The sequence below is a fragment of the Grampus griseus genome, assembly GCF_964374135.1.
Source record: "Grampus griseus genome assembly, chromosome: 6".
Taxonomy (NCBI): domain Eukaryota; kingdom Metazoa; phylum Chordata; class Mammalia; order Artiodactyla; family Delphinidae; genus Grampus; species Grampus griseus.
This window is the reverse complement of record NC_139000.1, coordinates 99,492,609-99,514,396: the sequence shown is the minus strand read 5'-3', so window position 1 is coordinate 99,514,396 and position 21,788 is coordinate 99,492,609. Positions and strand designations below refer to the sequence as shown.

At 52.0% G+C, this 21,788-nt stretch overlaps 1 protein-coding gene and 1 pseudogene across 4 annotated transcripts in view; both read left to right on the top strand.

Moving 5' to 3' along the window:
* The window catches only part of PEBP4 (phosphatidylethanolamine binding protein 4), a 257,266-nt gene that overhangs the window by 204,550 nt on the left and 30,928 nt on the right, over positions 1-21,788 (top strand). The gene's annotated exons all lie outside the window — the stretch shown is intronic.
* LOC309824497 (small ribosomal subunit protein eS4-like) lies at positions 7,652-8,728 on the top strand (annotated as a pseudogene). Its single transcript has one exon. The product of its transcript is annotated as a small ribosomal subunit protein eS4-like (transcript).

Genomic DNA, 21,788 nt, shown 5'->3' with positions numbered 1-21,788 from the left:
GCATCACAGCTCTTAGGCTGAGAGCTGCTAGTCTAAGTGGTGTGATTTCAGAAGTAAAGGAAGGCCATTTTCTGCCCCCAAAATATCTCTTTCCCCTCCCCCACTGCTTCTCCTGAAGTTTCGCGCCATCGATTTACTGTGCTGTGTCAGACAGCGCCAGTGTCCTCTTTTGAAATGCAGGAACTCCTGAGGAGAGGGAATCCATTAAACCCACAGTACCTTACCTTAGTGTGACTTACGGGGGCACCGGAAAGACACGCATGCTGGGGGCTGGCGGCATGCCTGGTGCTGCAGGGGAACCTTTCCCACGCCTCCTCTCCCCATCCCCACAATGAGGTTGGGAGGATGGGATTCTTAGCCCCATTTTACAAATGAGAAAACTGAGGCTTGAGGAGATTAAATAACTAGCCTGCGGCCACATAACTCTTAGGTTGCAGAAGCAGTCATTCAAGGCCAGTTTAGTCTCCTCCAAAGCTCAGCTGGGTAGGTGGGAAGCACCAGGTATTTGTGAGCAAGGAGAGAGAAAGGCACAGAAAGGAGAAGGGCCAGACGCTGTGCCGAGGAGGAAGGTGACACCCAGGCCATAAATCAAAGTGCCAGAGGAAAGAGGGAGTTCCTTCATATTGGATTTCATAGTCGCCCAAGTGCTGCCACCCCAGAGCCAGCGGCAGGTGCACCATCGGGGCAGGCTGGCCACCATCGGCCCCAACACCTCCTCCGTGCTTGGTGACCACCAAGGGATGTGTCACAGGCACCAGGTCACATCCCTGCAGAGATGTGCACAGGCCTTCCTCCTGACTCAGAAGGGCCAGTTTCTTCAAGCCCCTCTTGGGGTGCAGAAGAATGCCCATTTGGAAACTTCACGGAATGTTAACTCCCTGCCGGGCACCCTATATGCACTGTTTCAGTCTATACAGCAACCCCGTGGCGTGGGTAGTCTGAGGTCCCATTTGTAGATGAGAAAGCCGGTGCGTCGCCACGAGGCTGCAAACTCCATGAAGGCAGAGATCACATCTCTGCAGGGTGTCGCTCTACAGGCTAGCACCTACCACTATGCCTGGCATATTCTGGGTGCTTTTCTCCTCAGCACAGCATCTGCCCCTATTACCTCTGGGTCCCTCAGAGGTGTATGGCCAGGTCTTCCTGACCCTAAAGAGGACATCCTCATCACCAGATGTGGTACACTGCAACAGAGACCCAGCAGGAGGGTGAAGAAGGCCTAATTCTGGGAAAGGGGAGATGCCTGGGCTTCAAAAGGAAGAGTGTATATTGAAGGGGTCCATCAGGTTAGGCCCAGGAGCTGGCTGCCTGTATCTGTTGGTACAAGGCAAGAGCGCTTCCTCAAAAATAGCACTTGCACCAGCCCTACTTCCACCAGTGTATGTCCACTCCCTCGGGTCTCAAGCACTGTGTCAGGCTGTGGGATAACAATGGATGAAACACGGTGGTGTCCTCAGGGTTTAGAAAAGGGGAGGTGCAAAGCCCACGATAGGCACGGGCTGTGAAGGGGGCCCTCTCGGCTGCGGGTCTGGCACCTGTGAGGCCCCAAGAACAGCGCCAGGCATGGAGCAATGGTTAGACATGCACGTGCTCACGTGCACACGGGCCGCGATCTTGCATGGGATCCTGAAGTAGACAGGGAGGCTTGCGGAACAGGTTGTAGCAGGCGAGTGACAGCGTCACATGTATCTCCCATCGTGCTAACTTTGGCAGCATCAGTGACGGGAGGGATGGACGTGCGGGGTAGGCAGGGGGACTGACCGATGACGTCGTACCTTCTGGAGGATTCACGTATCATCAGCTGGCACCCTCACGTAGCGGGGAATACCTCAGCCAAGAATACCCCGGGCTTGAGGAGGGAGGCTAGGAGAAGGCAGGGGTCAGCCCTGAGAAAAAGGCGTGTCCCTAAAAGTGGACAGACCCGAAGGCAGCCTCCTCCGCTTACCCAGGGTCAGGGGCTGTGGGCATGCATCTGTGGGGGGATGCACGTGCACACATGCGCGTGCACGCGCGCACACACACACACACACACATGCCCACACGTACACACACGTATTGGATTTAAGAATGAGGAGCTTTAGGGCTTCCCTGGTGGCGCAGTGGTTGGGAGTCTGTCTGCCAATGCAGGGGACACGGGTTGGAGCCCTGGTCTGGGAGGATCCCACGTGCCGCGGAACAACTAAGCCCGTGAGCCACAACTACTGAGCCTACACGTCTGGAGCCTGTGCTCCACAATGGGAGAGGCCGTGACAGTGAGAGGTCCGCACACCGCGATGAAGAGTGGCCCCCGCTCGCCACAACTGGAGAAAGCCCTCGCACAGAAACGAAGACCCAACACAGCAAAAATAAATAAATTAATTTAAAAAAAAAAAAAAAGAACGAGGAGCTTTAAAAAAAAAAGAAACAACGCATACCTGGGTCCCATCCACCCATGGAATCCCAGTCTCTTGTGTTTGGATGATGGACACAAGGTGTGCCCTTGACTGAAGCTCAGATTTGCCACCATTTTTTCGTCATCCCTGGTGTATTCCTTTCAGTGATTTCACATAAGGAAAACGGGCTGGAAAACAGTTAAGTGAGGAACAGGCAAAGAAACCAGAGCATGTCCCCTGGGGAAGAGAAGCTCTGAAGAGAAATTGTAAATTCTTCTGGTGTTTAAAATCCATGAGATCGGACTTCCCTGGGGGCGCAGTGGTTACGAATCCACCTGCCAATGCAGGAGACCCGGGTTCAATCCCTGGTCCGGAAGATTCCACATGCCGCGGAGCAACAAAGCCCGTGCGCCACAACTACTGAGCCTGCGCGCCAAAACTACGGAAGCCCCTGCGCCTAGAACCTGTGCTCCGCGACAAGAGAAGCCACCGCAATGAGAAACCCGCGCAGCGCTATGAAGAGTAGCCCCCGCTCCACGCAACTAGAGAAAGCCCACACGCAGCAACGAAGACCCAACGCAGCCAAAACAAATGTAAAAAAAAAAAAAAAAATCCATGAGATCGGGGAGCAAGTCTTTTCCACATCTCTCTCTTCTCTTGGCACTAAGTACCTGGCATGCAGGGGTCATCCAGTGACAGCTGAGCACTGAATGAATGAAATAGTTGAAAACAGTCACACAAGGGGCTTCCCTGGTGGCGCAGTGGTTGGGAGTCCACCTGCCGATGCGGGGGACACGGGTTCGTGCCCCGGTCCGGGAAGGTCCCACGTGCCGCGGAGCGGCTGGGCCCGTGAGCTATGGCCGCTGAGCCTGCGCGTCCGGAGCCTGTGCTCCACAACGGGAGAGGCCACAACAGTGAGTGGCCCGCATACCGCAAAAAAAACCAAACCAAAACAAAAAAAAAAAAAACAGTCACACAAAGAGAAAAGTTAATCTTGTTCCGTAGGGCCCCAGGCAGAGCTACAACCATGGCAGTTATGCTATGGAGCTAGATGAACTTCCTAACAATAATAATAGCTAAGCTTGGTTAGTTTAGTAGGCTGGGCACTGCTCGACATGTATCATCTCCTGTCATCCTCACAAAACCTTATAGAGCAGGCACTTGTACTGTTCCCATTTTACAGAGGAAGAGGAAACGGAAGCAAAGAAATGTTAAGTCCCCTATCCAAGGTCCTAGAGCTGCGACATGGCTGTGCTGGATTTAAACCCAGACACTCTCGCTCCAGCGTGCACTGCTCTTAAACACTTACTTAACCATGAGAGCTGCACAGAGATGGTCTGACACCCTGGGAGAAGGTCGCCAACCCTCCATCCGCAGAGGAGCCAGAACCGAGAATGAACAAGTCATGGTTGGGGACGTCATGAAGGGGGTTCAAGCAGCAACAGAAAGGTGGACTAGGTGACTTTCCAGACCTTTTCCAGCTCTCGGAGAAGAGAATTCTGTGTCTCAGTCCATTTGGATTGTTATAACAACTGCCACAGGCTGAGTGGCTCAAAAGACAAACATTTATTTCTCCAAGTTCTAGAGGCTGGGAAATCCAAGATCAAGGTGCTGGCAGATCCAATGTCTGGACAGCCGCCTTGTATCCTCACATGGCCCCAAGAGAGCAGAGAGAGGAAGCAAACTCTCCCCTGGCACTTCTCATAAGGGCGCTAATCCCATCAGGAGGGGTCCACTCTCATGACTAATCACTTCCCAAAAGGCCCCACCTCCAAATACCATCACATTGATACCATTAGGGTTTCAACATGTGACTTTGAGGGGAACACAAACATTCAGTCCGTAGCACTCTGTCATTTTATTCCTTTGCCCTGGGTCATTTGTGTGAGAGAAGAGTCATCTGGAGTTACTCTATCCGAAGAGGAAAGCGTACTAGCTTGGGAGTCAGGACCCCAGGTTCCAGCTTGAACTGCAGGCAGCTCTGTGCTCTGAAGTTCCTCAACTGTTAAAGATGGGAAATTTCTAACCCCTTCAAGTCCAAGATCCCACAGTTCTCTGATTTGATGTCGGGGGAGGAAAAGGAAGACCACAGTGGGGAAAGGGGACCCCACTTTGCTCCTTACACAAGAGCGATGCTACCTTTCTGGGACCCTGCCATCACTTTTATCTTTAGAGGCATGACGACTAGAGGCCTGACTAAGAAGAAACCAGTCGGGTCAATATCAGGCCATCCATCCCCATGGAACTTGGCCTTCTTCTCCCTTCAGGACTGAGAACCTGACCATCTAGGGCATCTCAAAATTAATCTTGCTTTTTCTCAACAATGGGCAAGGCCTGATGTCAGAAATATCCAGAAAAACTGTTGGAGCGGAATTCTCGCTACATCTGCAGATAGGCATTTTGAAGGGCCACCCTGCATTTTGGCGGGACTGCTCCCTGCCTCATGGTTTTCCACCCCTCTGTTGCTTTTAGAGACGTGTATTTGTATACATATAAATATCTCTTTCCCTGAGGGACAATGGAGCTCAGCGACTGGGAGCTCAGCGGGATCCTGTAGGATTTGTTAGGAAGGAATTTCACTGGGTCGGGGAGCAGAGACTGTGTATTCAGGACGTTACCTGGTTAATAAAAAAATTACAGAGCTCCCAGAAACACGCGAGATTTCCTTTCCTATTTTTTCCACTTTAAAGTAGCAAAGGGGGGACTTCCCCGGTGGTCCAGTGGTTAAGACTCCGTGCTTCCACTGCTGGGGGCACGGGTTCGATCCCTGGTCGGGGAACTAAGATCCCGCGTGCAGCGTCTCGCAGCCCGAAATAAATAAATTAATTAATTAAAAACAAATAAATCGATTAATGAACCAAGGGTATGTCGTTTCCCCCACTTTTGCCAATTTAAATTGCAATTATTCTTTTTTGAGACAATAAGCGAACTAACAGTAAGGGTTAAATAATTTTTTAAAGGGTCGCGGGGTAGAGAGGAGTTGGGGTTTGAAAAGGGGGTTGGGGGAACTGGAATCTGCCAGTAGCAGCAATAAATGCAGAGTTGTGCCTCAGGCATAATATATCAAAGAAAATATAATGCATCCAGCTTAAAACTAATGATTGCCGTATAATTAGATGAGAAGCATTGTGCTATAAACGTGTATTCTTTAGCGTGCTGTGATTTTACTGTAAAAAAAAGAGAGAGAGCGAGAGAGAAGGAGACAGAAAAACACAGAGCCCAGCAACATACTATAAAAAGAACCTTCTGTTGACTTCTCTACTGTTTAGTATTCCTTGGCTGTTCTCCCTTGGGAGTGTGTAATTAGTACTTTATGAAGAGTACATTTAAAGCAGTTTAATATTCACCTCATTCAATCTGAAACAATGTGATCCATGCTTAGACAAATCAGTGCTCCTTGCTGACATAACCTGTCAGAACATTACCTCTGAAAAGACCTTTCAGGAGGTTTGGATGTTAATTAGTTGTCTATCATGTATAAACAGAGCAGTGAGCAGAAGGGGCTCCGACAGGCCAGAGGGATACGTTGGGAAATGCATTTTGTATGAACGCGGCTTGCAGGGGGGTCTTCTCGCTCTCCCCCCATCCCCCCATCCCCCCTCCCCCGTGTCAGCAGCCACGCATGCTTTGAACCTCTTCCGGGCAAGAAAAGAGGTTTCCAGTGGCTTCAAGGGGCACCTCCAGCCCCCAGAGGGGACTGGGGACGCTAAAGGGGTCCCCCGTACACCACCCCTGCCCCTGACACCTGCTGGCGCCCCAGGAAAGGGCCACCTGCAAGTGTGGCAGGAAGCATGACCTCACAGGCCCACCTGGCTTGCTGGGAGGCTCCAGGCTTTGGGCCCCGGCTGGGTCCCACCTCCTGTGGATGGAGAGAGCCGGGAAGAGATGAAAGTGTCCTGATGCCCATCTCCTTGCTCCCCCGAAAACTCTGCTCCTCCAGGCAGCCAGTCCGCTGTAAACAGAGCTGCATGGTACAAAAGAGGACTCCCCGACACGGGAATTCATGCAACTTCCCTCCACAGCCTGGCTTCTCAGAGGGCCGGCAAGGTTCAGAGCGTACGGGGCACGGAGTCCAGACCCAGCCTCAGGGTGATCCTTTGCCAAAGTGCATCCTGCAAAGGCACTGCCTTCGTGAGCCGTCGAGGGATTTGAACTAGCTGTCCTTTATCCTGGACTTAGAATGCCCTTGTGCGAAGCGCTTCCTAGCATGTTGAAGGTGCTTACTAAGCAGTGTCAGGACATCATTCTGTTGTTCTTGCCAGGCTCGTGATTCCAAGATGGCATGGCAGCTGGCAGCAGGAACCTCCTCCCCTCCAGGGTCAAGCAAGCCCCACCCACTCAGCTGTGTCCCCCACTGGTCTTCCTTTCCCGGCTCCCAGCACCCCACCTTCCTTTAGTGGGCCCAACCCCCACAGGCTCTGTATTCAACATTCTTTCCATGAGCAACCACTAAGTGCCTACTGTGTGCACTGCACTGTGCTACATTCTGCAGCAGCAAAGATACGTAAGTCGTGGCCTCAGCTCACGGGCCATTTACAGACCCATAAACTTATTATCACAGTTTGGGGTAATTATAACTAGTGTCAGAGAGGCAATATCATTTATTGGTTAGGAGGGAGGGCACTGAGGTCATACTGCCTGGATTCAGACCCCAGCCTCACCTCGGGCAGGTTATTTAGCTGCTCTGAGCTTCGGTTTCCTTATCTGTAAAATGGGGATAAGACCCTTTCATGGGTTTTTGAATGTTAAATGGCATAATTCAGTAAAGTGCCTAGCGTAAGGTGTAGGATGTACTAAGTGCTCGATTAATGTTTGTCCCCCACCCCCAAATAGTATAATAATCAAAGTGCCTGAAGGCAGAACAGGGAGATACTAACTGTGCCTGGGTAGTCTTGGAAGACTTCCTGGAGGAGGTGACATTTGAGCTATGTTTTAAAGGATTGAGTAGAAGTTTACCAGGTAAAGAAGTAACAGGATGGCTTTCTAGATACAGGAACAGTGAATTATACGTGGAAAGGGGCACAGAAATAAGCAGGGTGTTGGCGACAGGAAGACATGGCCCGCTGTGTACCGAGTCACACTGCTGAGTTCCAGCCCGGGAGGCTGGTCTCAGGTGACCCTCCAGAACCAGCCACGGGATGGCACAAGTACACAGAAGAGAGTGCTCCAGGTTCCACGGCTGGGTGATGATGGGGTTTTTCCAGCAGCCGAGGAACTAGTCCTTTTCACTGTATTTCTCAAAAAGAAGAATCGCCTCTCTTTTCGTGCCTAGCGCAGCCATGGCTCGCGGTCCCAAGAAACACCTGAAGCACATAGCAGCTCCAAAGCATTGGCTGCTGGATAAACTGACTGGTGTGTTTTCTCCTCATCCATCTACCAGTCCCCACAAGCTGAGGGAATGTCTCAAGGAACAGACTTAAGTATGCCCTAACAGGAGATGAAGTAAAGAAGATATGCATGCAGCGTTCCATTAAGATTGATGGCAAGGTCCTCACTGATATAACCTACCCTGCTGGTTTTATGGATGTCGTCAGCATTGACAAGACTGGAGAGAATTTTCTTCTGATCTATGACACCAAGGTTCGCTTTGCTGTTCATCGTATTACATCTGAGGAGGCCAAGTATAAGTTGTACAAAGTGAGAAAGATCTTTGCGGAGACAAAAGGAATCCCTCATCTGGTGACCCACGATGCTCGCACCATCCGCTACCATGATCCCCTCATCAAGGTGAATGACACCATTCAAACTGATTTGGAGACTGGCAAGATTACTGATTTCATCACATTTGACACTGGTAACCTGTGCACGGTGACTGGAGGTGCTAACCTGGGAAGAATTGGTGTGATCACTAACCAGGAGAGACATCCTGGTTCTTTTGATGTAGTTCATGTGAAAGATGCCAACGGCAATAGCTTTGCCACCCGGCTCTCCAACATTTTCGTTATTGGCAGAGGCAACAAACCATGGATCTCTCTTCCTCGTGGAAAGGGTATCCACCTTACCATTGCTGAGGAGAGAGACAAGAGACTGACGGCAAACAGAGCAGTGGATAAAATGATCTCTAAGTGACATGATTGGAAAAGTCTTTGTACTTAAAGATAACTACCACATAATTGAAAAAAAAGAAAAAAAAGAAAGAAAGAAAAAGAATCAAGATCTCACACTCCCCTGACCTGAGTACCCACCCAAACCTGAACCCACAGGCAGAGCTAGGCTCCCAGGAGGCAGTGGAACATCAAAGAAAGCAGGACCATCCTCGCCCGGCTCCAGCCCCTGCAGCTGTGAGCCTTCCCCCGCCCCTCCCGCCCCAGCATTGCCCGGGCTCTCTGGGGGGATGGGGGGATGGGCATACAGCCCCCAGCACCTGGGACACAAAAGTGCTCAGTACATGGTGGCTCTTACTCTGACCCACACTTTTTCCACAACTGCTTCCTTCTCTAGTTTCTCACTTGACAACAAGCCAGGACTCAAGGGGACCAGGGAGTCGCCGGTGTCCTCTCGGCAAAGCCCTGGGTCCCCCCGGGCCTCAGGTCTGTGTGGAGCCTCTCGTAGCCCCACAGATTCCCAGACGCCACCTCCTGCCCAAGACAAAGCTGGTGGTGGGACAAAGGTCCCAACCCTACACCCAGCCCCTCGACATAACCCCAGGTCTTCCTCTCCTCATGAAACCCTGGCCCTCTGCCTTCCGAGCAGGGCCTTGGTTGGTCACCTTGTAGAATATCCCAGACTCTGGGAGGGTGCTGTCCTCCCCACCACACAAAGGACAGGGTGGGCCGTCCCTCACCCACTGAGCCGTAATGATACCACCCCGCATCTCTCAGGCACCTGCTGCGGTGTAGACGCAGCCCTCTGAAGTAAGCAGGGACTATTACAGCCACGAGGCGACAATTCACTAAGTCCCGGGGAGGTTGAAGAGTGATCCGAAGGCCCTCAGGCAGGCAGGCAGCAAAACTGGGGGTCTAGGCCTTTTCTACTTCCAAACTCCCCCGCCCCCAACTTTACACTAGGCCAGGCATAGCAAACTACAGCCCGCGGGCCAAACCGGCCTGTTCTTGTAAGACCTGTGAACTAAGAATGTTTCTTACGTTTTTAAAGAGTTGTATGGAAAGAAAGAAAGAAACAAAGAACATGTGACCAAAATCGCCTGTGGCCCACGAAACCTCAAATATTTACCAGGTGGGCTTTTGCAAAAAGTTTGCCAGCCCTGTCCTGGAGCCCATGGGGCCACCCAGGGAACATTTGATTCGGGACCAGACACTGGGTACCAGAGATCCAAGTGGAAAAGCCACAGTAGGGAAGACAGACGTTTGACCAGGACAATTGCTGTGTGACCCGCCGCTTCAAAGCCATTTTTAAAAAGGTCTTTAGTAGAGATGAGATCGGGCTGAAGGGAACACCAGTAATTTCTCTCTCTCTGCAGGCTTTATAGTTGATGAAATTTTTCACACGCAATGTCTATTTCATGTAGTTAGTATCCTCACTTTTTGAGTGAAAAGTGGAAAAGCTGAGAGGGGAAATGACTGATTTATGGGTCCCTAGGGAATATCCTCTCCAGGTTCCATGACCTCAAAGCCACTGTTCTTTCCATCACACCAGGGCTGCATCTGAGCCCCAGGCATCCGGGGAAGGGAAGCAGAGAGACGGTGCCGGGACTGGCCAGGAGGGGAGCTAGTGTGGTGACCACTAGTCCCAGCGCCTCTTTCTTGGCATACAGATTGCCTTTATATGCATCTCAGATTTCCTTTTTTTAACACAAGCCCAGCTATCTTGGAGCTGTTTCAGCCACTGAGTCAGCCCTTAAGAAAAGCACCCCAATTTGCTGTATCTCGGGGGTGATTCTAGCCCATACTCGTCAAGCTAAATAACCACCTTCAAGGTCAGGGATGCCTGATTTCCAGTCCCAGCTCTGCCGCCAGCCAGCTTTGTGACCTAGAACAGGCCAGCGTCCCTCTCTGTGCCTCCCTTTCCTCCCTGGGAAACGGAGTCCCCACCCCCTCCTTAGCCCACATGGGACTGTGGGAAAGTGAATGAGATCATGTCTGTGTGGGGCTTGGCGGAAGGAAGCAGCAGTACAAGGTAGTATTATTTTCTGGGTCTAGCTGGGCAGTTGCCATGAAGCTGCTGAGATGTACAAGTCTTTCAAAGGCCTCGGGAACCCATCCCAGGAATGCCATGGGAAGGCAGTGTATCAGAGCCAGCTTAGGCTCCCAAGCCACTGGGGAGTGAGTTCAAAGCCCAGCTCAGCCACGCCACTTACCAGCTTTGGCAAACCACCCAATTGCTTTCAGCCTCAGTTTCCCCACCTGTAAAATGGGAATAATCCCAAGCACAGAGGGCTGCGTGGTTAAGGATTAAACAAACTAATCTTCAGCACTCATGTCTGTGAATACCGTGGGCCTCGTCAGGACACCTCTTTGTGTTTTTCCCTGAACTGCGTCCAAATAAAGCACAAATGTCCTCCCTCCACGTCCCCCCTCAGGATGGCCTTCTGCAGGAGGGACGGGCTGGGCTTACCAAGCACCCCCTCTTAAAAAAGAAAAGTGAGAACCGAAGCAGTGAGCCCAGGCCCCTCCCAGCATCACCCAGGCAGCCTGTGACCTGCAGGGCCCGGGGTCCAAGGCCAGGGGACTGGGTGAGGGCAGATGTTCCCTGGAGCCCTCTCCCCTTGATCAGTGATGGAGAAGGGCCCCGAGTTCTGGACCCAACAGTGCCAACTTTAGCAGCCAAAACCCTCCGGCCGGCCGGCCAGCCAAGGGCAGCAGGCCACAGCGCCCTTCACCCTCACCAGGTGCAAAATGAAGGGCCTCAGTGAGCCCCAGGCATAAATGAACTGTCTTCCTGGCCTCTTTTTGGAGGGCAGGAAGGGACGCAAAGTTGGGGGATTGGACGCCTACGGAGAAGGTCTCCGGGAGGCAGGAGTGCTGATGGAGCCGTGGTTGAGGTTGGTGGTGGCCCAGGCCAGCAAGGGAGCTGAGACATCCTTCCAGCAGAGGGTGTGAGAACCAGCCACGAACCAGCCGGGCCTCCTGCAGCTGACACCAAAGCTGCCGAGCCAATCTGGCCGAGACGGTCTGAATTAGTCACCAGTTTGGCAAGGAGTTAAATCAGTTACATAACAGCCTCCCTTGCTCTCCACTGGCTCTCCTGAGCTGGGCTCTCTCGGGACGAAGGGGCTGGGGTGGTGGTAGGGAGGTGACATTCTGGGAGCCGAGGGGCTGAGGTTCCCGCACCAGCCCTCCCCAGGCCCGCTCCAGCCCGGCAGGGCCAGAAGGAGGCGCCAGCTCTTCGCCTCCTATCTGAGTCCTGGCCACCCTGCCTCCCAATCTCTTGCTAGCCAATCCCTTGCTAGCCTTGCAACCCGAGGGCTCCAGGCTCTAAGGTTAGCAGGGAAGATGCCCCAGACGAGGAGTTAAACTGTTTCTCAGCTCATGGCAGCTCAGAAGCACTTCAGAGCACTCCCAGGCCCACTTCTGCTTAATCTGTTATAAGACATCATTATAATTCACTATTTTCAATAAGCATTTAGCAAGCACCTTTGGTCGTGCCCTGTTCAAGGCATTGTAGCAGCTACCAATGTGAGTAAGAAACAGATACACAGCGGCAAAAGTAGCTTGGAATTATAACACCTTTCCTCTGGAAAGGAGAGCACTTTCATGTAAAGGAACTCGAAGCCACGGGCCCCATTTCCTGCTGCGGGTCAGATTTAATCCCTGCATAAGGGCTGGAGAAACCAGCCTTGACCAGAGAAATGCCCGAAACGGTGCAGGCTTCCTGTGGCCGGAGTTTCTTGCTGATTTACTCACCCACTGCTCTTGGCTGAATGAAGAACAATAAATGCTTAACAGTATTAATAATGGGTGACGGTGATGGTGATGAGCGTGATGACAAAAATAACGTTAGAGAAGAGTACACGTGTCCCATTTGGGGCCCAAGCCCTTGGGACTTTAATCCTTCCTTTGTCCCTATTGGCACTTCTGTTACACCCACAAGGTAATAGAAAACAGGAGTAGAAGCTTGGGAAACATTTAAGAGTCATTCACGCAGACTTTCTGGCTTCAAGCAGGACTTGACTAACTCATCCAGGAAGAGTCACCTTTGCAGCAAGTGGGTGAACACAGGCATCCACAAGTGGAGCAGTAGCTTTGTGGGCCCTTCCTTCCCCCCACCCCAACCCCGCAAGCCTAAGTTAAGGGAAAGTCCCCAGCCCAGGCTCTGGGGGACAGTGATAATATCAAGGGCCACATTCCCTGCTCATCATTCTACCAGATATGTGACATTAGGAACTGGTAGAGAACTCAGAGATTCCCTAGTCCAGCCTTCATTGTTCAGATGAGAACACAGAGGCCCAGAGAGGAGAAATGACTCACCTGGGGCCACACAGTAGAGCTGGAACTCCAACTCCCATCTCCTTTTTTTTGCCCAAAGCTCATTTATTTTATTTTTTGAATATTAATTAATCAATTAATTGATGAATTAATTAATTATTGGCTGTGCCGAATCTTAGTTGTGGCACACGGTATCTTTCAGTTGCGGCGTGCAGACTTCGTACTTGCGGCACGCGAACTCTTAGTTGCAGCATGCGTGCGGTATCGAGTTCCCCGACCAGGCATCAAACCCAGGCCCCCTGCATTGGGAGCGTGGAGTCTTACCCACTGGACCACCGGGGAAGGCCCTCGCATCTCCTTTTATTACGCCGTGAGAACCGGGCAGAGAGAGGTGATGGAGGACAGATGCAGGGAAGCTATAAACCTCCCCTACTCGTGGAGGTCCACGCGATTCATAATTCCTGCCTCTCTGGCTCTGTAGCAGGCAGGTAATAGCTTTGCACAGAGGGGGAAGCAGCTGCCCCAAGGACGACATGCAAGTGGCCATGATGCCAAGTCAGTGTGTTTCTAGAACAATGAGCCTTTCCCCTGTGCTCAGCTCCCTAGAAAAGAGCTTAAAGAGGTAAACTACCCTTAGGCCCGCAGGCAAATTCCTGATGAGAATCTGAAAGTTTCTATCTCCCAAAGATCTCTGAGTGTCTACTTGGGAAAAGCTTCCCCAGCAATATTTACAGCCAATTAGAGAAAATTAAAGCATTAAATGGGAAACCTTGTGTCAATTTAGGCCATGCAATCGCTCGCTCATTTAGCAAACTTCTACAGTGTCTACTCTGTGAGGATTCAGTGATGAAGACGATAGGGTCTCTGATCTTGGTACACCCGCGGGCTAGTAGGTGAGACAGAAGAAGGAGCAGTTACCTCGGGGACTTTAATTGCTGCAGTGTAAGACATTTGGGGAGCACAGGAGAGGCGAGGAGTTGGGCAGCTTCTCAGAGGAGACGCCGGACCCTGGGCTCTCAGGAGCCACCTGGAAGCCACAAGCCCACCCTGGGCAGATGCACTCTGATCCACTTGCTTTTAAGTTTCTCTTTGCTCTTCATCCCTTCCTCTCCCCCAGAGTTCAGACATTCTTTTTCTCATGGGAACATACCCCCTCAGCAACCCCTAGCTCCTGCCTCTGCCTTCAAACTTTCCTTTCCCACCATTTTCCCCATTTGGGATCCAAACTGAGCCCACACCCTATTGATGAACGGGTAGACTTGGCATGGAGGTTGTGGGGAGGGGCCCCACTAGACTCACCCGGACAGATGTGCTCTGTCCCCCACACAGCTGTCTGGGCAGCCCATCTGCGCTCACTTCCTGCCTCCCAGCTCTAGCCCCTCACGCCTCCCACACAGGGGTGGGGAAGTCTGGTCCAAAAGCCAGTATTCAGCCCTCCTACCCACCCACCCACCAGCACACCAAAGCCAGTAGCCCAGGGCCCTGGCTTCCACCCTCCACCCTCCTCCACAAGGAATGGTGGCCTGGAAAGGACTTCAGCAAGGTGGCCACTCTGGAGGGCTCTGCCTCGGGGTTCAACCTCAGGCTCCGGGCAGCTACAGGAGCTGCCCAGCTCTCTAGTTCTCCCAGCAACGTCTGTCCATATGAAACACACTACAATATCACTGATCTGATTTCAGTATTTGGTCACAACTAAGGAGTCTGCTTCGCTCTGGCCAGATGTCTCCCAAGGAAGGAAAAACTATTTTCAAAAAAAGGTTTTATGTGAAAAGGTGTCCCAGCTAAAAGTGTGCCCTTGCCGCGTTGACTCATTGTCAAGGTCCACGTGGTGTCCCCAGTTTCAATGCTGGGAGGCGGGAGGAAATGGGGAATCTCACGAGGAAGTGACTTCTCTGGAAACCTGTCTGCTTCTGGGACGCTCTCAGTTCCCTCCTGGCCCCTGAGCAGGGCATGTGCATTCTCTGGGACTGTAAGGATAATTCAGGCAGCTCTACGCCTCCCGTGAGCTGAAAATTTTTTAAGGGCAGGAACTACAGTCCCATAGCCCCCAGCCCTGGCTCTGTACATGGTAGGCACTCAATAAGAGTGTGCTGAACTGGGCTACTCCCTGGCCACCTGCCTGCGTCAAACAAGAAAGCGGGGAATCTGATTAACCCTCTCAGTTTGCTCTTAGGAAACTCAAATTGGGCAATCAGTTAAAGGAGAGACATCGCCGTGATATGTCTCCGTGATGGAGAATGGGGACGGGAGAGTATTGGAGGAATGGGAAATTTGCCTGTAAAATTAACAGGTGTCTCCTACTCAACCCAGAGCCTTTTCTTTAATACTGTGTCCTAATGCATTAGGAGTTAGGGAGAAAGATGATAAATTGTTCCCTTTTCCTAGAAACGGAAATGTCTTAGGAGTGTGTGCAAACCCCAGAATCCTACATCTCCTGAACAGTGGGATTGCCTGGATGGAAACCGGCTTCTCGAAGCAGAAATGAGCCCCCAGAACAAGGGCTGGTGCCAAGAACAAGAGCAAAGCGCTAACCCAGGCTTTCTTGTTGCAAGAAGGGATTGCCTTCCTGACCGCCATTTTTAAATGAGGGGAAATTCCAATTCGCCCCACTCTTCCCACCACATCCACAGACACACACAGCCTTTGTATATGACTGTAGGTGAGGGGCAGTGCTAGCCTTTCTGCCAGGCTGGAAACCCATTAACCACGGATGTTGATTCGGGATTTTCACATTGTTCATTTACACGTCCTCAAGGTGACCAGACAACTGTGGAGTTAGGTTACTTTATTTTCAAAGTGTTTTGCTCAGTATCTAAGAAAGAAAATTTCTTTCACAAAGACATTCATGTCACCATTTTTCCACTTTACAAATCTGGCCACCGTAACAATGGCGGAGACCCTGAAATTCAGGTCCCAGCCTGAAAACTCTGATCACCCGATAAGTCTGAGCTTAATGTAACAGAAAGAGAAGGTGGATGAGAGATGGCTGATGACAAGAGGGTTGGATGACAGCTGGGCAGAAAGGCAGGCTGATAAGACCACAGCAGGCAAGGAACCCCATCCTTGTCCGGGGCCTTTGAGGCAGGCTGCTTGGCAAAAGGAGAAGCTCCTTTGTTTTAGGAACGGTAATTTATGCCCCTGTGCTTTCAAACGAGAGTAACCCAAAGTTTTCTTTAAGTACACACACGCACACATGCACGTGCACGCGCGCGCGCGCGCACACACACACACACACACACACACACACCTTCCCCCTCCTCCTCCTCCAAGGCAAGGCTTCTTTCCACTAGCCCGGTGATTTGGGGCCTCTCTCCCTACTACAGGTTTAAGAGAAAGGGAAAATCCATATTCACCAATTCACCCAGATTATCCCACTAGTTCATCGTGCCAGGGAAGCCCCAGGACCGCACAGATGTTCCTGGGTATCAGACCCAAGGTCCACAAGGCAACTGGATCTTGGAGGGAAGGGACAGAGTTTCATTCCAACCACCCGCAAGAGTCAAAAATAGTCTTGTGGGCCCTCCGAGACCCCCAGAATAACAGCTTCCATGGGCTTCTGAGTTGAGGACCCCAGGCTTTGCTCTCCTAATCTAGGGATTTAGGTTTAGGGTAGCAACCCTCACCCACCCCAACTCTGTCCAGAAGCAGGAGGCTTGACCTTGGACCCCCTGCAACACGGATTCCCTGGGACAGATTTCACAACCCAGCACTGAGTTTTACTACAAGTTTCAGACAAAGAAGGTGTGTCGGAGCCGAGAGCACGCTTCTGCCCGCTGCGTGGGTGTCAAGTTAAATACCTTCTTGTCAACACTTGAATGTGTCGAACATCACTCACATGGGCATTCGTTAAGAAACCTATTAACTTAATTACCCAGGCTTTTATTTTTTCTCCCTCTCCCCCCATCCATGCACCTTATATAAAAATTTGGCTTTCTTCTTTTCTGAGATACTTTTGAGGTAACTCCTCTCCCCTCGGTACAATACCTATATCTTGTTTATTTCTCTAACAGTCAGGGTGGCTGCCCTAGTTAGACTGACTCCTTGCCTCGGGTCCTGGCACTGCAGGAAGCTAAGAGACAGCAAAGCGTGCTCCTAGCGATGGGGGAGTGTGGGTCCTCTGGCATCCTCTTTTCTAACTGCCGGACAGGAGTGGAAATCTAGAGGAGAGCAAGGAAGGGATAAACCAAGCTCCTACAGGGTCTGACCCCTCCTTCCTCTAGAAAAGGAGAGAGGATTCACCCGGAGACACAGGTCAATCAACAGGCACTTATTAAACACCAGCCAGGTACCCAGAATGATCCACTTAGATCTTGGAAGAAGAGAAAATTCTGCCCGGGGTCAGTTTTTCCAAATCCCAGCTGCATGCACATCCAAGCCCCTGGGAAAATGAAGGACTTCATTTGGTATAAGGTATCTCACACCGGGAATCAGGAGAACCGGGTTCCAGAGCCATGTTGCCTATAAGTGGTCCTGTGGATGCCGGGGCCCTGAATTTGTTCCTCAGTAAAAGGTAGAGGGTAGACCTCGCTAAGGGGTCTCTGAACTCCCTTCAGATCTCATCATCCACGGCTCATCTGTGCTTGCACGGCTGTCGGCAGCTACCCACCTACACGGGGAATCTGCTCAAAGAGAGCGAGGGAAAGGCAATGTCCAGACAGGCAAATGGCGACCATCTCAGAGAGTTGATCCATGTGCTGTGTCTGGGGGCCAGGCCCTGGATGGTGACTCCCCTGTCTGGGGAGGGAGGAGGTAGGGAGAGGCAGGGGCTGGGGCAGGCGTGGCTTTCAGTTCAAGCAGGGTCAGTGGAGGTCATGAGCCTGGGAAGGCAGCTGTGCTCCTAGGGCTGACGTGACAGAGAGGGGACCTCTTGCCCACAGATCTAAAGCAAGAAGAGCTACACAGAGGCCCAAGAGACGTGTGAGGGAGGTACCCCCCAGCCAGACCTCAGGCTCCCCTTCACTGCATTGTGGGAAGTCCGGGCTGTCAGCTATGATAAAGGAAGAACACAGCCCTCAGCTTTCCTGCCAAAACCATGCATAACCGAGAAGCAATTTTCAGACCTTTTCAACTCTCCCCCTTCTCCTTCCAGGGAAGTGAAAGCCCTGGAGCAAATTCAGAAACTCCAGCGGAGCTCTGTGGGACACCCCTTTCTGTACCCACACCTCAGACTGTCCTTTCCCTAGTTCCAACAGCGGCTCCCCCCACCCCAGACTCTCTGTGGACCAGTTTGGGTCCACACAGCCAAGAGGCATGGGTGTGGTGAGTCCCCTGTGTGGAATTCCAGAGTTCGAAGGGACCCAACTGGTCATCTGGTCCAGCTCCCTGCCTCCAGGCAGGTCTGCTGCTAAGTCGCTCACCTTCTGTGAATGCTCCAGCATGTACAGTGACGGCAGAGAGAGAGGCCTGGTCTGCAGGCAGAGCCTCGCGGCTTCCCAGTCAGGAAGGCTCTTTTCCCAGGAAGCCCTTGTGGGGAGCAGGGCTTGTGGGGAACTCCAGGACTACCTGATGCTGTTCCCACCCACCTCCCTGACTCGGGGCTGATAAAAGCCCGGTTACCTCTGATCCACACACACACACACCCTTTCTTCACTCACCCCCCAGCCACCCCCTCCATCTGTGTGCAGTTGGAGAGGGGGTGGGGCACTGGTGGAGGCTGAGGGTTTGACCCGAAGGCTGGAAAATTAGGATCTCAAGCCCTCAGCGCCCTCTCCCCCAAGGCATCTAGCATGCAGCTGCGCCCTGATGCAACTCTCCGCCAGGGGGGTTCTGTGACCCAGGATCCCTGAGGCCTGGGCACACCTTCTGGGGCAGAAGAGAAGGCATCCCATTCTGTCCACACTCTGACAATGTCCCATCACTTACTGGCTGGTGGGCTTCTCTCCCTGCCCCCAGAGGGCTCCTCTCAGTGGTCCCTCCCATCTCATAGTCTTGGAGCCCCCATCTCAACCAAGAAGCCTAAGAATACCCTCTCTCGGGGCATCCCCCCTTATCTCCAAATGTGGGGGGATCTGCGGTGACAGAGGCTTGGAGGGAGGGCAAAGTAGCAAAGGCTAATTTATTTCCCTTCCACACCTCCCTACGCAGTGTGTGCACATGTGTGTGTGTGCGTGTGCGTGTGTGTCCGTCCAAGTTGTTGGAATTGACTAAGAGTCTAAACATTGCATAAGCCAGGCCCTGGGTCCAGGTGAAACCCCTCCCCGCTCCCCAGGCTGGGACACACATCCCTCCAAGGCCAGGCTCTGTGGGAGACCGCACGCAGCCTGGGTCTCCTGCTCTCAAACTCACACATTCCCCGAGAAAACCCCTGGGGCCTCTGTGGAAAGGCTTGCTGGGATACTTTTATGGCAAAAGAGGAAGTCTGGGGCATCATTGGAACACTCCGGGCCGAGGATTGGGCAGACGCCCAGCAGAAGTAGAGTCAGACCACAACCTTCCCCATCTAAGCAGCCTTCTGCCCCTTTCCTAGTCTCAGGCTGTTCAGTTAGGTAGGATCCCCAGGGTCTCACTGCTGTGCCTCAACCCTCCACCATATACACACACCTTTGTGCATGCATGCACACATACATGCATAGGTGACTCACACACATGCATACACACACACACACACACACACACAGCGCCTGTCCTGCTGTTCACACGGACTCGCCCAGATCTGATCATAGCAGGATCCGGCCCAGAGAAGCACTGAACTCAGAGTTGGAAGGAAACCTTGAGGCTAGAGCAACTTCCTCAAGAAATTACTTTCATTATTTGACAGAAGAGTCTACTGAGGCTCCCAGATCCAATGCCCAGGGTCATCCAGGTCCAAGCCCAGAACTCCGTGGCCTCTCACAGTTCGCAGATTAGGAAGCTGAGCACAGGAGGGAAGCTGGGTCCCACAGAAGTTTGGGGGAGAGGCAGGGCCTGGACAAGGAGGGGCACCTCCAGGCGGGTCCAGCACTACGTATCATTTAGAGCTCTGATGTCCAGCTCAGTAGCTACCAGCCATATGTGCAAATTAAAAATTAAACTTCATCAAAATTTTTTTTAATGTTTAAAAATTCAGTTCCTCAGCAGCACGAGCCACGTTTGAACTGTTCAATAGTCACATGTGGCTACCAGCTACTATATAAGACAGCACAGATCGAGAACATTTCCATCATCACAGAATGTTGTATTGGATGGATAGGGAGGAGGTAGACTAGGGGAGCCAATATGAAGAAATTGGTTTCCTGATAGAAGCTTGGGATCCACGTAGGAAGGAGAGGAGGAGAAAGAGGAGAAGAGGGCAGAAGAGAGGGGTGAAGAGGAAGAGACTGGAGAGAAAAGAGAACAGAGGAGGAAGAGGCTGCAATAAGAGAGAAGGAGAGGAAAGCAAGGGAAATCCTGTGGTCGAGAGCTGACCAGCTACTCCTAATCTGAGAGACCGACACTCTCCCCCACCCTGCTCCATAAAGGCCAGAGAACAGAATCACAGACCCTACGGTCAGGGGCCACAGATACGGCATCTGGTGGTTTTCCAGACCTGAAGAGCCCAACCTGTCCCCAAATGGATCAGCCCTTGTGACCAGGCCTCTCTCCATCCCCCATGGTGGCTTTCACACCTGGGCTCCTGGATTCACAGAGATATGGCACAGCTCCTTCCATTGGCAGGGGTTGAGGGGCACATCTAACAGGGATGGCCCTGAGGCCCTTTCACAAATCACTGCAGCAAAAATGTTTCCTGGGAAAAAAGAAGGAAGCAAACAAGCGAACTGAATCTAATGAAATATAAATGCTTCTTCTGCCACAGGTTGGGTTCATTTTCCAAGCCAGGGGACAGCACCTTGACTCAGTCCCATAGACATATAATCCATTTTGTCACTTTCTCCCACATTTTTCTAAGCAAGCATTTGAGAGGCAGCGTTGAACTGGGTGAAAAGAATCATGTCTGAAATCAGCAATATCTGGGTTTAATCCCACTTCTGCCACCTAATGACCTGAACAAGTGGCTGCTCTCCCCCAGCCTCCATTTCCTTCCTTGAAGGGTCATTGGGATGATCAAGTGCACTGATGAATGTCGAATGCCTGGACCAGGCCTGCGCTGGGTGTGTGTCAGTCCCTCCCCTCCAGGCCCGGGTATGTACCTCTGCCACAGGAGCAGGAGACAGAGCAGCGGGGGCAAAACAAGATGCTCTGGAAGAACTCAGGGCCAGAGGAGATGCAGAAGAGCAAACAGCTGTGGGTCTAGCCTGGGGCGGGGGTGGGGGATGGTTCTGTACTACAGAGGGGAAACACTAGGAGAGAGCACTCGAGGAAGGCTTCATAGTGGAAAACCAGTGGAAACTAGACTGGAAAGATAAGGAGAAGCAGAGGAGGGCATTGAGACAGAAACTACAGAGCCAAGCTCACAGGGAACCTCAACTCTTATTAGTAAAGCCAAGGGCCTGAGGAGAGCTCTCAGCATCGCACTGGTAAATCCTCCAGCCACAGGGCTCCAGGCCCTCCCCAGTTCACCTGGCCACCCCTCATTCCTCCAGATCCCACCTCCACATCAGGTTGCCGATGCCTCTGCAGAACCTAAAGCTAGTGAACTGTTGACTCATCACAGCCCACGCCCCTCCCAGTGGCCTAACAGTGGCGCTCAGGGTCCCCTAAGTCAGGAGGACACCGGCAAAAGTGACCCGCTCCTGTCCAAAAAGTTTCCTGCCCCCAGGCCTGGGCGTGACCCGGGAGAGATTTAGGAAGATCTAGACTGGCCCTTCAGCCCAATCTGAGTGTATTCAGGGTCACCCAAGAAATTCCGGCAAAGGGGAAAGAAATCATCTCTTCGCTCTAGAACTGATTTCCTGAACACAGCCCCCTTTGTTATGAGGTACAGGCAAAGTAACCTTGGACTATGAGTCAGGAGGCTTAGATCATGGACCAGGACACCTGGATTCCATTCCCAGATCTGCAGCCAATCGGGACTATAACCTCGGGCAAGTCACTTAACCTCTTGGGAGCTTGTGTTCACCAACTGCAAATTGGGGATGATAAGCCTTGTCCTTTCTGCCTCCTTGGGGAGGAGGGTTAAATGATACCATAGCATGAAAGTACCTGATAGGCCTCAAGAGAGGAGAGCGGCCGACAC